The sequence below is a fragment of the Adiantum capillus-veneris genome, chromosome 17 (assembly GCF_014529385.1).
Source record: "Adiantum capillus-veneris isolate H3 chromosome 17, ASM1452938v2, whole genome shotgun sequence".
Lineage (NCBI taxonomy): Eukaryota > Viridiplantae > Streptophyta > Polypodiopsida > Polypodiales > Pteridaceae > Adiantum > Adiantum capillus-veneris.
In genome coordinates, this window is record NC_140947.1 from 65,016,263 (window position 1) to 65,037,788 (window position 21,526).

The following is a 21,526-nucleotide window of genomic DNA, read 5'->3' on the forward strand; positions in this document are numbered from 1 at the left end:
ACCATGATGTCACGTGAACCCCTGTGGAAGAATTTGACTCAGCCACCATTAGTGGATCAGAAGTTCCAGCGTGGCTTTGTAAGAAAAAGGAGATATGGATGTGCGGGGCATCTCAATGCAGTGAATTTGACCACAATGAAAGGACACTAGAGAGGGTCTTGGAAGACGATGCCTATATAAGAGAACCTTTTCCTGAAGAGAAGCTCGAACCCCTAGAATGGTCTCAAATTTTGACTACATTGGATGTATGCGTCAATGAAGTCACTCCCACCAAATTTTGTGATGAGAATGGCTACGATATCATACCATACTACATGTTGAGCAAAATTGTGGAGGAGGATGAGAACGATGGAGATACTGAGAATATGAGGACCAATAAAACAGAAACAAAACTTGAGATTAAGATAGTGGGCTATGTGGACATCCCCACTAAAGAAATCAAGTAGGAGGGAGAAGAATTTTATGATTCTTCTGATCAAAGTGAAAACAAGGATAACGCGGATGACGAGAAGTCGGAAAATACGGAGGAAGACGAAAATCGAGATCAAGACAATGACGTCTTCTACAATTTCCCAAACCAAAGTGAGAGACGGCAAAAAAGATACAAGAGTAAACGGCACCATATCAGTCCACCAACCAGGCTGAGACCCATGCCGGAGTTTAAGGGTAAGACACATTTCCTTATGAACATTCATGTTGTTGATTGTGCTAAGGATAAAGTGTCAGGAAGATTTCTTAAGGTTGTTGAAGATGCAGGATTTAAGTCCAGACTGTTGAAACCTAAGAAAACCAGCAAAACAAAAAAAAGAGTTGCAACAGAAAAACTGAATGTCTGTGGTAGTCGAATTATGACGCAAATTGAACGGAAAACGAGATACAATGAGTTGAAACAAAAAATGAAAAATGTATGGACAAATGAAATGGAAAGTAGCGATGGAACAAACGCTAGTGATGGGAGTAAAAAGATAGATGTACCTCCTCACTATTGTAAGTACACCATTCAGGAAAGAAGATTGGTGGTTCAGCAACCAATGAGGGAGCCTAAATCAAACGAATCCTACGATGGACCAGAGAACGCCAAGAAAATAGACTTAGCAGAGCCAGGAGAAAATCCTCGACCTGCTTACATTGCCACAGATCTAGGTTGAGAAGAAGAGGACTTACTGATCAAAACACTTAAGGAATTTCGAGATGTATTTGCATGGTCGTACAAAGATTTGAAGGGAGTGGATCCTAACATTTGTGAACATTCAATCCCTCTGAAGTCTGATGCAAAGCCAAGCAAACAACCTCCATACACGTATAATGAGACATTTGCCAAAAGAATAGAAGAGGAGATAGACAAACTGATGGAGGCTGAATTTATTTATGAGATAGAACACACGGACTGGGTGTCCCCGATAGTGGTGGTACCCGAAAAACGGAAAATTACGAGTGTGTGTAAATCTCAAGAAGGTAAACGCAGCCACGATAAGGGACAACTACCCTCTTCCTATCACTGAACACGTCCTGGAACGAGTGGCAGGCAAGCAAGCCTATAGCTTTATGGACGGATTCTCTGGTTATAATCAATTGGGGGTCAAACTAGAAGATCAATACAAAACAGCATTTGCAACAGAATGGGGCATACATGCGTTTAGGGTCATGCCATTTGGCTTGACCAATGCTCCAGCCACATTTCAGAGATTAATGACACACGCTTTTAAAGAATACTTACGAAAATTCTTGGATATTTACATGGACGACTTGTGTGTCTATTCTCCATTGAGAGAAGACCATATAGATCATCTGAGAAAGGTATTCGAAAAATGCAGAACGTATAGGATTTGCCTCAACCCAGAAAAATGTGTATTCATGGTACGACAAGGTAAAATCTTAGGCCACATAGTGTCTGCTAATGGAATTACCACTGATGAAGACAAGGTAAAGGTGATCATAGTGAGGCGGTCTGGGGCAGGCAACAAGAGAGGCGACCTCTAAACACCTCTCAAGGCTCCCGTGCTGCTCAATTGGGGCTGGGGCAACTACAAGCACAACAAAACAACAAACCCACTGGCACCAAAATTGAGGCGGTCTGGGGCGGGCAACAAGAGAGGCGACCTCTAAACACCCCTCAAGGCTCCCGTGCTGCTCAATTGGGGCTGGGACAACTACAAGCACAACAAAAAAGCAAACCCACAGCCAAACCCAAACAAGATAGGGGCACCACCTAGTTATGGTATGCGAACTAGGACGCAAGAGAGATTTTGGTACAACCAAGAAGATGCACCACACAACACACACAAGCAACCTCACACCAAGACTGACAACAAAATGGACCAGAGAGAGCTAGAGCAAAGGGAAGAGAGAGAGGAAAGGATCTTGCGTAATACCTTATTTGTGACTTGCAAATGGAGATGGTTCGTTATGATGCTATCGTAGAACTTTTACAAAACTCACTCAATGCTTAGTGATTGCTAACATTGCCAAAACACACACACACACTGTCTTAGGGTGTGGGAGACCTCTCACCACAATACCCTCTTACAATGGACACAAAACTGGCAATGAAAAACACACTAAAACACTTTCTAAAATCAAGATCAACCGATAAAAACTCAAATACACAAGTCACCTTGAATTCACCAAACCGTATTGCACAAATGGAAGGACGAAGATTTGAACGTCGAATCACGCCTTTGATGCACCAAACCTCAATTTATTGATGATGAAGGAGCATATACAATAGTGGTTTTGAGATTTGTGGAACTCACGCTCTCTCACTTGCAATGTGTAGCTTGAAGGCTTCTCTCACACCAAGAGTGAAGCTCACAAGTGGTTGCTACACCTAAGTCTCTCCTCACGCATAGAGTGTTGGGGTGCTATGTGAGATGTTGGAGGTTGTTTTACAAGAAGGAGAGGGGCCTATTTATAGGTTGGAGACCCCTAATTAATATTATTGGAAATCCTAATTTACAAGCTAACAAATCAGGATTATGACTTTTTTGAATATCAAAACATTGCGGGCCTTCTTTGTTTGCTTGAGTCATGGGTGTGGGCTCAAAAGAGAGCATTATTGATGGTAGATAAGGTGAAAGTAAGTAAGGAGAGAGAGAGAGAGAGAGAGAGAGAGAGAGAGAGAGAGAGAGAGAGAGTTACTATACACATGTCTTGAGGTGAGGTGTCCTTTATGGTTAGGTCAATGGCTATTTTGTGTTAGTATGTTAGTGGTTAGTGTTAGTAATCACTAGAAAGTTAATGATATATTTACAATGGGTAGAATGGGGTGGATGGTTGAAGTAAAATGGTTGAATGAAGTGAGAAAATCCTTGTGATGGTGAATCTTGAAGAAGTTTTGGACTTACTTGTGTAGGTTCTCAAAATGACTATCGATCTTCTTCTTCGTCTTCCCTTCTTTACGCCACCGCCGCCAAGGTTGATTATCGTGATGAAAATGGTAATTCCGTTGATGATATCTCTTGATTTGTAGAAGTTAAGCATGGTACACATGCTGAATTTATGTATATATATAAGGAGTAAGATGGAATTGTACTTTGGAGATAATAGAGAGAGGCATAGAGATGGTGTATGTACATGGAGAGCTCATATGAGAGCTATGGGAGTAAGTGGGGAGGTTAATGGTGAAGAAGGTGAGCTAAAACATTGAAGGTGCAGGTTTGAGTGAGGGATTGAGAGGAATGTGTGTGTGTGTGTGTAGAAGTGTGGAAAGAGGTGAGAGAAGACTATGGGCTACTTGTGAGAAAAGTGGGCAGATTGGGGTCCACTCAAAAAATCATATCTCACCGGTGGTTACTCCAAAAATCATGAAAAATTTTGAGGTGATTATTCAGAGCGTGGGCTACATTTTCTCTTTTGACCATTGCTCCAAATTCGGAGTGGAGATGGATATTAAAAATCCCACCAAAAGACCTGTTTTTTCTTCACAAAATGTCTTCAGTGGCCCCCTCCTTTGTTGAATTTGTACAATGCATCCAAGAGTGAGCCCCTCCTTTGTCATATCATAATACAAAGCATCCAAGTTGCCCTTGACCCATGCATGGAGGAGTATTATTGGTGAATAAAGAAATATATACATGGTGGGACTAGTGTATGGACTATTCATGGACTTTAGCTCAATGAGCACATGGTGTTAGAATAATGAGTAAAAATAATAATAAAAATATGGAGGAGTTATGGATATGGAAAGATATTGGAATCATATGATATGGTCCCTCTTTGAATTATTTTGGGTGAAAGAGAAAAAGGTATGCAAGTAAATAATATAATAAACGTGACCAATGAGTAGAAATCAATTTTTTGTTTTCACGAGGGTGAGGGTGAGGGTGAAAATGTGGGAGTGATTTGTATAAAGGAAAAATATGAGGTTAGAGTATGTACATATTGGCAAAAAATATACTTATGGTGCAAGAGGATGAAAGAAGGTAAATTTAATAAAACACACACCTAGGTATAAATATTTAAATAAATATCAAAATAATTATAAAAAACCCTATATTTAGGCCACATATATAATGAAATATTTACACACAAATGGGCCATAATATTTATTATTATTTTTATTATTTTTATTTTTTTACTCAACTAGCCCAGTGACTAGCTAATTTAGGGTTTTTTAAGAAAATATGGGAAAAGTCCCCTAACTCACACACGCCTATGTACAGTGAAATGATAGGGATAGCCATAGTGTTTGGGTGAATTTGGTAGGGTCTATGGCAATTATGGAGAGCCGAAAAACGGCTATCAATAGAATTGCCAAGACCAAACACTATACGAGAGGTACAATCATTTATGGGACATTGTGGATACTACCGACGTTTTATCTACATGTAGGCTGTAATAGCAAAACCCTTGTATAGTCTAATCACGCTCTTCATTTGGACCAATGAATGTGTGGAGTCATTCCAGAAACTAAAAGATGCACTGGTATCTGCACCAATTCTAAAAGCACCAGATTGGTCAAAGATCTTCCATGTACATGTAGATGCTTCGGCATTTGCAATAGGCTGCATATTAGCACAACCAGATGAGAGTAAGACGGACTTTCCAATCAATTATGCTAGCAGACAACTCAACAGTGCAGAAAAGAATTATACTACCATTGAAAGAGAAGGATTGGGTATGATATATGCGGTAAAGAAATTTCGGCATTACTTACTCGCGAACAAATTCACATTCTTTGTGGATCATCAGGCACTCTTGTACTTAGTAAACAAACCTTGTAACACGGGACGAATTGTAAGATGGTTCATTGTGTTACTGGAGTTTGATTTTACGGTAGTAGTTAAGAAAGGAAAAACTCATCAAAGAGCAGACCACCTTTCTCGATTACTACATGGTGAAAAAGCTACTGGGGTAGATGATGATCTCCCAGACGCATACTTGTTTAATATAGAAATGGTACCGAAATGGTCAGAACAAATTATTCCGTTGCTGACATATGGAATGAATCTTGACGACAAACACACAGTGGAAGACATTAGACAAGCACGAAATTACACAATGCTTGCGGGAAGAATGTACCATCATGGAAACAATGGGATTCTAAGGTTGTGTATAGGCCCAGAGGAGTACGAAGCGTATCTAGAGGAGGCCCATACACAAACAGGGGGGTTCCATAGAGGAAATCAAATGATGTATGAACAATTAAGAAGACTTGGAGTGTATTGGCTAGGAATGGCAGGCGATGTAGCTAATTACATCAAGAAATGCGACTTTTGCACATCCAATACCACTGTGGATTATGCCACATTATACCAAGTGACAGTAGCACCCGCATGGAGTCATGCTATTGTGGAATATTTGACTAATAAGGAGCTTCCAGGAGATTGGTCCAAAGCCAGACAAAAGGTTTTACAAATTGAAGCGAATAGGTATACCCTCATTAGTGACCAATTGTATAAAAGAGGAACTGATGACCAGTTGAGGTTAGTTTCTCATGAAAATGACTACTTTACATTATTGGAACAAGCTCATGCACGCATAGCAGGAGGTCACTTTTCAGCAGAGAGAACCGTAAAAATCATTGTGGTTGCAGGTATATGGTGGCCGACCATGATTCAAGATGCAGCAGAATTCGTGAAAAGGTGTGATGAATGTCAACGCACTAAGGTACCAGTTAAAAGAGACGAAATGCCCTTAAGACCAATGATGAGTGCTTGAGCATTCGCTAAATGGGGATTGGACTTTGTTGGTCCTATCACTCCACCAGCGTATCGTTCACAAGCACAATATATCATAGTGGACACGGACTACATGACCAAATGAGTGGAAGCAAAAGCAACAACAAAAGCAGACGCTAGAACCACGGCACAATTTTTATATGAATATGTGTTTACACGTTATGGCCTTCCAATCGAGCTGGTGAGTGATAGAGAGACACGCTTTGTAAATGAAGTTATCCAACATCTCTTAAATGAGTTTATGGTAATTCATCGCAAATCTGCGCCTTATCATCCACAAGCCAATGGCCAAGCGGAAGCGACCAACAAAATATTATGCACGGTTCTTACGAAACTGGTTAGTGGAACAAGAACAGATTGGGATCAGATGCTCTATTCGGCATTGTGGGCTTATCGAGTTACATATAAAACAACACTCAATGCTACACCATTTAATATGGTATATGGGTTAAATGCAATATTGCCTATTGACTTTTTGATCCCCACACTAAGGGTAGCCAAACAATTGGACTGGACGGGGCATGAACTTTCCGAACGGTTAGAGGACCTTGAAAAATTAGATGAGTTACGACTCAATGCTGTAGCGGCCATATATGCAAAAAAAAGACAACAGAAAGAGTTTTTTGACAAACATGTCAAGAACAAGGACTTTAAAACGGGAGACTATGTCTTGGTATACACCGTTAAACAGCATGCCAAAAAGCTAAAGAAAAGGGGAATGGGGCCTTATTTGATCCAATAAATATCGTCCAGCGGAGCAGTAAAACTGTCGACACTAGATGGAAAAGAAATGCTGAACTGGATTAGTGGGTGTCGTTTAAAAAAATATCATCTACATTTAACACCGGAAATGTTGTTTCAACTGCATTATGGAAAAACCTATAGACAGGAACAACAAAGAATTCAGGACCAGGCACAACAAGAAGCAAAGGAACGGATTGCTAAACGAAGGTAGTTTCTCAGAACAATAAACATGATCACCCCAATGATGACTGACAAATATCCTCTTTCAACATCCCAAACAATTGAAGCGGATATACAAAGTGACGAATTAGAAAAGACCATGACAGACCTTAGGGCTTAGGACGATAGCATCATCGACGACTTGGAAGATACATGGTGTAGTCCTTACATAAAAGCTTATGCAGGCACAAAACAAGTTGAAATCTATGCATTGCTTGACACTGGAGCAAAAATGAGTGTCATCAGCTTTGAGCTCTTTCAGAAACTTGGAACAATGAAGATGATCCCAGAGACACACCGGTTGAAAGTAGCATCGGGTAATGAGGTGACCACGTTGTGGTCTATTATAATACCAATCACAGTGCAGGCACACCCGTACACTACAAAATTCCATGTACTGCCACCAGGTAGATCAGCAACGCCGTGTATCTTAGCAGTGTCATGGATGAAAGCTAACAGGATATTCATTGATTTGGATACTAATGAAGCACTGTTCAAAAATGAAAACTTTTCAGAACCCTTCTTATCATATAAACAATTCATGTCAAGGAGGAAACAAAAGTCAATACAACCGCAAAGATCTGCCCAACAACAAACAAAGTTTACAAGTCCAGCAACGTCTTATAAAAAATCAGCAACCATGCAGGGAACCAGGTAAGTTTGGGTACGGCGTACAGAGCTGACCGAGGCCCAATTACATCAGAAGAGGAAATACAAAGTTTGGGTAAGGCACGACAGCCTAATTCCAAAAAAAAAGGAGTCAGAAGAACAGATAAAACAATGAAAGCCAGCAAAACTTCAAGGAAAAATAGTCAATCTGTCAAATACGCAACATACTATATTGGTATGGCGGCCAAAATTGCCAATTCAAAACGAGCCAACAACACAAGAAGGGCGGCCAAAGATGACAAACGAGCAGTTATCTACAACTGTCAAGGTCATGCAACATCATGCAAATAGCACGAGGAAACAAACAGAATCAACAACAAAAACTACAAGGATGTCTAAGACCCAAGTCATCAAGGCAGAAAGAAAGAATGTTCCACCAGATACGACAATATCGACTTCAAAGGAACCACATACGCCAATTCAAAACCAGTCGAAAACAATCAAACAAAGAGCGGCAGATCTACAACTACTCCTTGCAAAGAAAATCTGCCAGCCAACTCAAGCTACCACAGGAAGCCTCAACGACAAATGCCAATAAGCGAATCGCTTATACCTTCCTCCTGCACTGCATAAATTCTTTCTACATGCATTGACTGCACATGCATATAGGGCTATATTACAAGGCTTGCATTAGCACGAGTTCAAACCCATGCACATCACATACCCTTGACGATACCCTGTCATCCGGGAGGACTCCAACTAGGAGGGGGGGAGGCATTCCAAATGCGGACTCATGTCATATATTAGAGGGCAATGTTTGTGAGCAATTTTTCAACCATTTTTGCGTTTTATTGTGTGATTTTTGGAAAAAGAATATGCCCTCATAATTAATCAGAATTGGGGACCAAATCATCATTCATGAGCCCCCAGGGATGTGTATAGACTATAAAGAGAGTCAAATCTGGCCAAAAACTATCTAAAAACAACAAAAAATAGGCCAAGGTTGACGATAATGAGCGAGATTGTACATGGACGAGAGAAAAGTGAGCTACAAAGTGTTTTGCTTTTCATTGGTATTTTCTAGGTTAGAATTGCTATTTTTGGGTTATTTTGGGATTTATTTGCTTTATTTTAGCCATTTTCTAGCAAAAATTATAGAAAAAAATCCGTAATCCAGATGGAAACACAGAAGAAGAGACGCCTGATCGGAGCAAGGTAAAGAAGACACAGAAAAAATAGAGACTGCAAAGGTGACCGGGCAAAATGACCACCGTCATGAAGGGACCTCCAACAGGAGAAATCTACAAAAATGGTAAAATTGGAGCAACCGAAGTCCAAATCAGGAAATTTGTGAGCCTAAACCGCATCTCGCAAAAAGTTATGGCCACAGGTAAAAGATGAGAAAATTTGGTGTCGGAGTCTCGATTACATATAGAGAGGCTAGGCTAGAAATCTCTCATTTGAGTCATTTTCCATAGTGAGAGAGAGAGAGCTCCCTACAGCAGTTGAGACTTCCAAGAGCTCATCCATCACGCACGGTCACCAAATCGACATCAGATATGAGAGGTATGCTCGTCAACAATGACTCTAAGTGTTGTTTACTTCAGTTAGTCGCAAAACCTCGCCGGCATCACAATCACAACCTGTGCACACATACGGTAGACCAGTCGTTAGGGAGACCTAGAGGCCACCAAATGGAACCAAAATTGAAAGGCACAATGCCTATAGCTTAAGGATCGAGCCTATGACCTCGGAAAGCGTGAAGGAAGCCGCTCAGAAAACCTAATTTCACAGGACCTGCAAAAGGGCAACTAAACCAAGGTGATCGAAAATGAGCCAAAATTCATAGATAGCAAGCCAATAACCTCGACAAACCAACTGAAGGGTTAGACTATGAAAAAGTTCGTCAAAAGTCCCTATCTGACGAAAACCGCACAAAGCGTCACGATACTCTAAAGGGCCGACCAAGTGACAAAATGACACCAAATTCAACAAGGTACATCCAAAAGAGGTCAACTACGAGATGGAATGTGTCCACTCGGGAAAAAAGCTCTTCCACTAGGGCAAATGCCGGCAACAGACCAAAAAAGCTCTTCCACTAGGGCAAATGCCGGCAACAGACCAAAAGGATGTCCAAATGGTCGTTCTTGGTGTTGTAAACACCAAAACAACAACTGACTGCTTGGATGGAAGGTCAAAAGTAAATAAAAGACAGCTGGAATCATACAATGACCAAAAGGAACCGCGACCATCACCTAAGTGGTCTACTTCGACTCCAGGACCAGCTAAGTGTTGCAAACAGGGAGTACACTCTGCTAAATTGATTAAAACTTGATGTGTGTGTCTAGGAGGGCCTATTAAAACCATGGTGGTCAACTAACATCAAGAAAAAACTAGTAAAAATGACCAAGTGCTAGTCTATCGTGATAGACTTAAATTTACACTTAGACAAGTGAAATTTTGACTTTAGCTTCATGAGGGGTGCTAACAAGGATTATTAACCACCAATATCAAGTCAAAGTGCAAGAAGGATCTTTTTTGGCCAAAAACTTAGTCTATCGCGATAGACTTGCTACACCAATTATTGGGGGAAAGACTTTTCAAAATTTTTACAAGCTAGACTTGGGGAAGCACATGAAGGCAGTACACCAAATTTGGTGACAAGATGGACTCATATGGCAAGCTGAGAAAGACATGCAGACAACTCAGAGTCAGATCAGGACATCTCAAGGGCAGACAAGTAAAATTCTCATGTGAGGGGTCAAGAAAACTTGCATCAACTGGGAGAAGGCAGACAGATGGTCACAGAGCCAAAAAATGACAAATTGACACTAAGTACCAGTCTATCGCGATAGACTAAGCAGAGAGATACTGGACCATCTTATCAAAAATTTGAATTAAGAGATGTCTTCAACAGGATTCAAGAAGACCACCCACTAAGTTTGAGCCCAAAACAACACAAAATGAAGGAGATAGACCAACATCTCTTTGGAAGGAATCAAGAAAATGGGGAGTTGATCCAAAAAGGGGTCACTCGACATTCATTTGAGGTGAAAATGCGTGAGTATACTTTTGGTGCTGAAATTGAACCCAAATTTTTCTTGAACAATTTTTTTTATTTTCTATTATTTTCTTTTTGTTTTTCATCTTTTAAGTTGGTGGCTTGATTGTGTTGGCCTTGCGTAAGGGCTAGGAGAAGGCCCTTACACAAAAACACTAAATAAAGTGGCCCTTTCAAAATACACCCTTCTGTTTAATTTGATGCATATCAATGGGTCTATTATCTCCAAGTAGGATGTTATCAATGGTTTAAGCACTATTGATAATGTCAATAGCAACTACCTTATATTATGGATTATGCCCTCATTATGAGCCTTATGAAAGACTGTATGGGGTTGGTATATTTCTCACTTAATATAATACTAATAGAATAATCCTATGGGCTAGCATTTGTTATATTGCCAATCAATACTTCCAGCATAACCACAGAAGGTAGGGATACTGAAGTAAATGTTTTCCACCATAAAAGATATTTTGATGAGAAATAAGCTACGTGCAAACAGACACAATAGAGAGTTGAGAATCACACATGATTCATTTGTAGAAAAACTAGAGTGCTATTAAGAGGATAAGTAAACCTAAACAAAAGCACGGTTCAATGTGTTTTACCAAAAATGCACAGTCAAACTTAAGTAACTACATCCAAAGGTAGCAAGACTTATGATAAGGGTCAAAATAGTGTGTGAGTAGGTGAGCATTGCATATTGATATACATCCAGAATCATATACGTATGGATGTATAGATGTATGCAAATGTGCTTAAATAGCTAGGGGGCATGATAAGTGGGTTAAAGATATGAGCAGAGAAGAGTACATAAATATGTTTGTGTTTTTTAAATCAAGAGTGTTTCTCAAAAACTAAGATCAAGGTACTTAAAGTGAAGGTAAATGTGTGTGTGTGTGTGTGTGTCTTTGGTCATAGGTGCCTATCAATTAAGGCTAGGGGTTAAAGAGGTTCTAGAAAGTTCCACCAAAATAGGATTCATATGTAATGTTGAAGCCATGTTAGGTGATATATAAAGTGATCCCACAAGGTTACATTGCCATAAAGGTTTTAAAAATGTATGACATCATATTCAAGATTGACATTGTGCATCATAAGGATATATGTTTGTACCAGATTGGGGTAGAGAGAATACTTAAAGATGGTTTTCTATCTAGATATGTGTGTTTTCATGGCCCTTCCCCAGCCCTAGGAGAAGGTCTACATGGTGGAAGGTAGGGCCCAGCATGTGGAACCCTACTCCCAACCAACTTTGAACATATGCATGACAAAAACCTCCAAGTAAACAATATGAAATGTTCAAAGAGGTATTTATCATTTGTAGAAGGGTTACCATTTGATAAAGTGGAGCTGATAGGGCTTTTATATAAGCATCATGACACATTAAAAAATGGTCTAATCTTGTATACTTTGTCAAGTACTAAGTAAGAGAAAATCTCTTACCATTGTTCTCCATAGCTGTTTTGATCTATGCTCAATAAAATTGTTTCGAGTGTTTGTTAGGAAAGATCCAAGATCCTAAAAAGCACTAGATATTAGGTTGATATCCTCATTGGCAATCAATGATTTAAACCACTATAAGATATATATATATATATTCTTACAAATTCGTATATGCGTATGAAATATATCGAAGAAGGTTAGATTCTACATTTTTCCCATATACATGTGGTATGATGTGTGTAAACACACTTAGGACCGTGGGGCCATTTTTTCCCTCACCAAGAGGTTTCCCCCCCTGTGCATTGTATATATACCCATCACCCTAGGGCTATCTTATCTTTCCATTGCACCCTAAGTAGTAATAAAATCTCCGTTGTATACCTTGAGCTTCCTTGATCTTCTCCAAGTTGTGTGAGTTTTCCAGCAATCGTAATTCCAACAATTGGTATCAGGGCAGGTTGCATCCTTCCGGTATTAGTTGCTAGCAGCTCCAACACACGCCTACTCACTTTTCCAATTTTGGTGAGCTTTGGCAAGCGTCAACAAGTCAAAAAATATTTTGGGAGTGCTTGTAGAGCTTAGTTTGCTCAAATTTTTGATTCGGGCTCATTTTGGCCTTCATCTCCACTACAGGGAATACTAGGCAGGCTATTTCTTCATGTTGCATCCATAATTTCTGTCAGTTCTGTTTATTGCATAATAGGTACGATTTGTGTTGTATAGCACGTATTGTTCCTACTTCATTTATCCTCTTTTTGGGCAGTTTTCACATCAAGTGAAGGCATTTGAAATGGTCAACAACAACACAAATGTGCTCAAGATGTTTTCACTTGAGGACAGATTGGATGGGGACAATTACCCTATGTGGGCTTACATGATGCAACATGTCTTTGTGTCAAAGGGAGTTTGGAACATTGTGTAGGGCATTGATGTACGTCCTGGTTTTGAGGATGTAGGCGATGTTGAGGATGTTGTAGGTTTTGGTCGCAGAATTGCTACTTCGAGAGTTGTTTTGCCTACGATTGAGCAAGCTTGTTGGGATGTAAGATATGCACAAGCTCATGCATTTATTGCATTTTCTGTGAAGTATAGTATTACTCCTCACATTCGTTCAACAAAATTTGCAAAACAAGCTTGGGATATTATGGCTGGTCTTTATGCAACTCGTAATGAGGCAAAATTTTCATTGCTGTGTAAGGAGCTAGAGTCAAAGATTATGCATGAGGAGGATGACATGGATATTTTCCTTACTGGTGTCAAGGATATCAATGAGCAACTTATTTTTGTAGGTGAAGTCATTTTAGAGAGTTCCCTTGTTGGGAGTCCCATCATTGCAATAACTCCAATGACCAACAAAATTGTAAATACGGAGGATGAGCTACCCGGCTAGGGCATGGAAACACTCACACGGTTAGTGAGCTAATCGTGGCAACACAAATGGTAACTCTATCAGGTGAGCTTCTCGGCCTATCGAGGAGCTAAGCCGCAATGAAGGGAAATCTCCATATCCACTTCTTTTCACCTCTAATCAACCCAATCACACACACTACGATTGCAAGACGCACACAACACTAATCCTATCATGCAACACACTAATCGCAAGCACACACACATAGATCTATCGAGCACCACACTACAATCAAACCTACATGCACACACAAGCAAAAGAGGGCAATCACACAAGATTAGAGAGGGATTAACCATTAATTAGTGTAGATCTAGCTAATCTAAGCATCATAGGCAATCATAAGAAGCATGAGAGAGGCATAGTGAGAGAGAATGAATCATTGATTAGTGTTAATCAAGTCTCATGAGCAAGGAGAAGCTCAAGGACTCCATAGCCACACACCTCAAGAGCTCTCACCAAAGAGTGCTCTCAACAAATGAGCTTGAGAACCCTAATTTCTTTTACACACTGCCTTATATACCTAGGTTAAAATATGCAATGTTCGGGCACCCAAGACCTTTAGGACTCACCACTTACTAAATCTGCAACGCAGGCATAGTAAGTGACCTATTCTTTACAGCTTGGAACTCCCATTGAGCCTTTAACACATTAACAATATTACAATGGCTTGAAATAAATCAGGAATTTACAATACGTGACCATTTTGGGAAAACGTGAAAAATGTGTAATTCCAATCTTTACTGCTTCTTCGTATTCATCCTTGATGTGCATCCGTACATCTTCAGTCTTTAGCAGCTTCTGTTAACTGACGTTGACTTAGTTAACATTCCCCCCTTCCTATTTTAGTGCCCGTCCTCGGGCACTATTGAAAAGTGTCCATGGAGGCAAGGGAAGGTTTTGATTGGTTGTTGATGGGCTGATTGTCTTCATTTGTCATTGAATTTGTTGATGAGGTTGGATTTGCTGCAGCATCTTCATTGGTCTAAATATATTTGATATGAGAGATGATGTTGCATTTGTCCGTTGTAATAGCATAATGATGGGACTGATGTTTATTTATGAAAAGCACGTACAAGGGAACTAGAATGATGGGGTTCTAAATTAGGGTTTAATACCTGGATGACCAAAGGGAAAAAACCCAATGGGAAAAAAGTGCCTTTGGGATACGTGCATTATTGAAGTACTTATTAGCATGGAAAATATTAATAAAGTACTAAAGGGATTATCATTGATTGATATGCAATTAAAAAATGTGATATCCGTGAAAGTGTACTGGCCCGACGCCAATTTGCCAAGGTCAGCACCGAGAGGTGGGGAGCGTTGGACAGTCACCAAGCCTACTATTCACTCAGTGCTGACTCCATTGTCGCCTGTAACGATTTTAACCCCAAGGTCAGTACCAAGTGATAGAGAATGTTGGGCAGTCCCCAAGCGGCCCATTCACCCCGTATTGACTCAACTGTCATATGTAATGACTTCAAGAGCAACGCCAACACCAAGGGATAGGGAACATTGGGCAGTCCCCAAGCTTCCTCTTTGCCCTGTAGTGACTCAACTGTATTTTTGTAATCACATTACCATGGTCTTCATTGTTGGTTACACCAAGGTCAACACCAAGCGTTGGGAAATCCCCAAGCGTCCTATGCGCCCAGTATTGACTTCACCGAATTTTTTCTTGCCATTGTCACTTATCATTCCCTGAGGTCTTTGCGGTCGCTTTTAACAGATTTAACATCCAGGTCAACACCAAGCGATAGGGAGCGTTGGGCAGTTCCCAAGATTTCTATTTGCTCAGTAGTGACTTATCGCATGACATGCTTTCTTTTCTCAGTTATCATGCCCCAAGGTTTTTGTTGTTACTTGTAATGGATTTAACAACAGGGTCAACACCAAGCGATAGGGAGTGTTGGGTAGTCCCCGAGCCTACTATTCGCCTAGTAGTGACTCCATTGAATTTTGTCTTACCGTTGTCGATTGTCGTGTCCCAAGGTCTTTACTGGAGCTTGTAACGGCTTTAACATGAAGGTCAACACCAAGCGATAGGGAGTGTTGGGCAGTCCCCAAGTCTACTATTCGCCCAATAGTGACTCCATTGCATGGCTTTGTTGGTTAGCATGACATTGGTTTGTTGCCTGTTGTAGTCCACTCAAGGTGCATAGGTGGAAGCAAAAAGAGTGTCTAATGCATATGTCCAATGGTGGGACATCCTATTTATGCATCCACAAAAATGCATGGAAAACAATATGCTGTGCTAGAAGGATTTTGAGGGGTTCTTCAGAAAGATGATGTAGCTATAAAAGCATATGACATGTCTTTGCAAGCTGGCACCCCTTGAATGGTTTTTGTTGACAAGGATACGTGCTCTCATCTTACTGTGCACTGTGCGTGAGTGTTGGACTCTACGACACTCCACCAATTGTAAGTTAATAGACTTCGACTCTTAGCACATTGTTTAATATGCCTTGAAGCTTTGGGACTAATGCTTTGCTCATTTTATGGCTCAGCTGCCCGACTCTGACTATGCCGAAGAGTGTTTTTTTTGCACCTTGGCGACTCGACTTTTCACATTCTTGTGCTTACTACAAACATTTCTTCAGGTAAAAGTAAGTTTGAATCCTCAAAAAGAGGATTAGTGAAGGACCAAGATGGCATTGAAGGTTTCTTTTGCCATACCTGTTTTATCTCCTTTGAATCTGCATTCTCCTTGGTTGGGTTGTCCTTCTTTTACTTTGAAGACTCCATTATTTGTTTGATTCTCCAATTGGGCATGTTGTAAGGAGTCTTTGATGTTGTTGTAGGCCTTTGTTAACTGTCGGCATTTGGATTTTGACTCGGAGCATTGAAAGACTTAGGAATCCAAATCTCTTGATGACCTTTGTATCTCCATTTTTGACTCTGCTTCGTTCTAGTTCTTGTTGAGTTCTTGAGATCTTCTTGTAGGTTTGGTGTAGTTGCAGCTGGATCTTGATTGACTGGTAGACAAATCTTTGTATAGCCTGTGTAGAATCCTTGTCCAAGAGGAACATTCTTTGAAATCTGTCTTTGTTCTGTATCCTCTTGAAAGTTGTGGTAGACTTTAGCATCTTCCAATGTTGTTCTGTTGCATACCTGCTTCTTAGGTATCTTAGGATATTGTCAAGGTTGATACCTTGTGGGACTTCTTTGTTGGGAGGGACTTGAAGCTACTGCATATGCCCTAACCTGTGGTTTTGGTACCCATATGTGTCTGTTACCTCCATAGTACTCCTGTTATTTTAAGCTCCATTGTGATGCTATCCATCCCATGTGTTTGTCTTTTTGTGTTTATTTCCCATCTTTAATCCAAACCGGATCATTGACTTTGACTAAACTGCTTAGAACAAACACTTGCTTGACTTTCCTTTGCTTTTTTGAGTACTTTGGCTGCAATATCTTTGATTTTCTGGGTGTCTCCTTAGAGGTTTTAGTTGGGTCAGCAATTGACTTGAAGTTTTGAAAGCCTGACTTGCTTGAAGAAGCTGATCCACTGGGTTTTTTTGATGTAGAGGCATATGCTGTCACACCTTCTTTGCTAATCGGTGGAAGTTCCACTTTAGCTTTACCTATGTCTGCAAGTTTTGTCTTCTTTACCTCTGGTCTCGGTGTCATTCTCTACTCAATAGCTATCGTGGTTGCTCTTTGCTCTACACTTGATATTGTCTGATTTGCTTTAAGCTTTTCTAAAGTTCTGCTCGATGGAGATGAATCATCTTCAATAAGATCTTCCATTTGAATTTTACTTGAGGACTTTGTACTATTGTCCACGGGTGACCATTGTTGGTCTTCATTTTTGGTTGTCTGTGATGACTCTATCATGTTTACATTCTGTATCTCTGACATCTTTTGAGACATTGGCATTCCCATAATGATGTCGTCTGGCATATCTTTTTCTGTGATCACATGGAATTGAGCTGTGATGATTTGTGAAATTACTTCAATGGTGGTGGAGATGATTCCCCAACATTCTGCTTGTTTGTTTCCCGATATGTTCACAAATTCAGGAGCATCTTCCTGCTATGGTTGACCACATTTTTTTCAAGTGCAAAAAGACACGAGGTTCTTGTCTAACTGAAAATCTAGCTTTACTTCTCTTGACAGCTTTTCTTCGTTCTCACCAACAATGTTGCACTTGATCGTCTCAGGATTTGTGTCTGAATTGACTTCTTTTGCTGTGGTAGTGTCCTTTAGTTGGGATTTATCTGCATCTTCTTTGCTTTGATCACCTGCTTCAATCAATGTTGACTCCATTGGCTATAATATTGCACTTTTTTGCAATTGTTGAGCATTGTCTACCTGCATCTGAGTAACCTTTGATCTTAATAGATCCATTGTACTTTCTGGTAGGATCTGTCTTTTCGGAGGAGATTTTGGTGGTGATCTTTGTATGTCCTTCTGGACTTTAGCTTTCATTGACTTTGACTTATCTGTTACTTGTTTTGGCAGCTTGAGGTTTTGCATTATCTTCAGATAGTCTTTGACTTCAGTCGGGCCATCCATAGGGGTTTGTACAAGGTCATGATCTTGCTGATATTTGTTACCCTGTGCATCTTGATATGCATAAGTGAGATTGGTCACATATAACTGTTTGAACACTATTGGATTTGTCGATTTTTTGACTTTGATTTGTGGAGATCAACTGAAACTTTTGTCCTTGATAATCTTCATATAAGCATTTGTCTGTAGATTCTAAGGGAACCTAGGTCAGTTGGAAACTTCCAACAACCATATGATCTTTCAATGGTTTTTGCTTTGAAGAGGTCTGTTGGCTAGAATCTCTAGGGCTTCTAACTGATGTAGCACTTCCTGGTACATGAGCTGAGCTTGATGGATTTACAGCTCCCCCCTTCCTAGGGTGATCACTATAGCCTGCTTCATTGTAAGAGTTCAAAAGTGTTTGGCTCTGATTTAGTCTCACCTTTTGGGATTGTGAAGGTACACTTTGGGTAGCACTATTGACATTTGGCATCTGTAAACCTTCTGCATAGTTTCCTATGTATCTCCTTGAAACATGACAATTATTCCCCAAGTCAAGCTGTAGATAGCATTATCTTTGCATTGATATTGTCTATCCCATGGATCTCCTATGATATGAGCTTTTGTGGTTTCGAGACCCAAGGCATCATAGATGCTAGACTCTCGTCTGTATCTACGACTGTTTTGATCAAAGTATATGTTTGTTTGGTCACAAAATCGAAGTTTGATTTTCGATGGAGTTTGCTCTAAACAGATTTTTGGGTTCACTTGGGTAATATCCTTCAGCTCTAGAATGGTATGTGGGTCGTTCAAACACTGGTTGATCCTTTTTGTACAGTTTTCCTTTTTGGTCTACATAGTGTGCATATGAATGATGCGTACCATACAAAGCTAACATCATTCTGTCTGATGTGTCCCTTAGACTTGAATGATTGCACACTTATAGCAGTGGATGCAGAATCATTTGCAATCCTAACAGTCTTTTCAACCTTTGGTGATATCACGACACCTTTACTAAATTCATGCAAGAATTTGTTGTTCAAAGAATCAATTTTAAGCTTTTCAGGTGCCTGTGCATTCTTATGCTGATTTTGAATTTGCAATGTTTTTAATGGTGCTTCTAATGGTAATGCGGAATCATTCGATCGCATTAAAAGTGACGAGTTAGACTCACTTACATCGAGATTCACATTTTTGTTCTCTATGTACCTTGCTTGGCAGTTGATATATCCCTGTTGTTTGGGTTTCTTGGACAATCTTCAGAAAAATGTCCACCTTTTCATCCACAATCTGAGAAATACGCCATGAATGGTGGTATTTTATTTGGTTCTGTCATGTCAAGCTCTAGCTGAGAAGCTTCTGTTTCTGTGCTTGCCAAGTTGTCAGCATCTTCTTTCAAAACACTGAGCATCAAGTTGTAGAGTGCTCCATCTTGATCTTTGTACTGTCTTTGGCTTGGTTCTCCAATTAGATTGGCTTCAATTTGTTGATGTGTTGGATCTTGCAATTCTGGTTCTTGATTATAGATCTGACCATTGTAATCCATGTACAATGACCCTGATTGCATATGCACCAAATAGATGCTTTCTGGACTTGTACATATTTCTAGAAAAACACTTGGGTTGACTTTTTGAACTTCTATCTGCACCTCATCTTTGAGCTTGCAATACCTGGCTTCACTGAAGTCTGTGAACATCTGGGAGTTCTCTGAATCTGGATTTAATCTGATCAATAGGATCTTGGCTCCTGTGCTGCTTTTGCTGCTCATAAGATACCTATGACCTTCTATATCTGTGTACAAAAATTTATCTCATTGTAGCCATATAGCTGCAAAATTTGGTCGGTTGTAGTTGTGCATGTGTTTCCACTGCTACTAGCTTCTTCTGCTGTACTTGAACTCTCAGCTCGATTTGAGTCTATGTTGGCTCAATCCACAAAAACTATCAATTGGCAGATTCTGGTATTGATTAGCAGAATTAATCCTGCTTAGTTTTGATAAAACTACTTGTGGCAAAGCACTTTTGTAGTTGACTGCTCTTCAGATTCACAAGAGTTGATTAACCCGAGCGCGACAGTGCCAAAATTAATTGCAACCTTTTGAAACGATGAAAAACTGGGCCTTTAACAGATTAATCTACAATCCACTGTGATTTGTGCATGTTCCTCTAATTGGAAGCTAATTTACAGCGCAACTACTCGCACTAGCCAATTTCTAGCATGCAGAATTTTGGAAATTTGACTGCCGCTCAATCGGCTGTTAGTTGGTCGATTTCTCGCTTTTCTTCGACTGATTTGGTTCGCTTTGGGATCGTTTACTGCTCTTTTTGCGGTGTGCACGATACACTTTTTGGCTTTGCTTTTGCTTTTCTGGGTTTTTCTGGCACTTCCTGGCTTTTTATGGCACCTTGGTACTTTCTTTTTATATTTCTAATTTTTTTGTGAAATTTTCAATTTTCTAAATTTTCTAGAGTATTTTTATGATTTTTCACGATTTTTTTTTGGGAAAGTTTTGATTTTTTATGAATTTTCTTGGAATTTTTTGAATTTTTTGGATGATTTTGGATGTTTTGTGAGTTTTTTACAATTTCTATGATTTTTCTTGGTCAATTTTTGAATTATCTATAGAGTTTTTATTTTTTTGTAATTTTCTATGTTTTTTTGGTCAATTTTGATGTGTTTTTTATTTTTTATGAAATTTTATTTTTTTGATTTTTTAAACTCTTTTTTTAAAATTTTCTTTTTTGAGTTTTTATGTTTTTCTTTTTTCTTTCTTTCTGTAAATTTTTCTCCCTTTTATTGATTTTTTATGAGTTTTTGTTTTTTTTTAAAAAAAATTAAAAAAATGTATTGGATTTTTTAATTCTTTTATTTTTTGTGATTTTTCTTCTTTTTTTTATTGAATTTTAATTTTTTAAATTATTTTTATGTTTTTTTAAATTTTTTTGTTATTTTTAAATTCTTTTTTTAATTGATTTATTGATTTGAATTTTATTCTTATTTGATTTTTTGTTGTTTTCCTTTTTTTGGTGATTTTTTAATGTTTTTTCCCTTTTTTGATTTTAAATGAGTTTTTTTAATTTTATAAAATAATAAATTAACAACTAACTTACCTGCTCACAAGGTGGCTTGTTGGCGGGGCCGTTGACAGGCCTTGAAGGCTTGACTCCGGAGGATGGCACGACGAGGATGCACCGGTGTGAGCGTGAATGTTCACTGTCCTACAGATTTGAGCGCTGATGGCGCCAATGATTAGGGAAGTAGGTGCCGCTCGCGTGAGTCAGAGGGGGAGAGTGTACAATGGGCGCATGCGACTGAAGGCGTCAAAAGCAGTTTTGACAGCTGGGGCTGCGAGTCCCGCGCGGACTACAC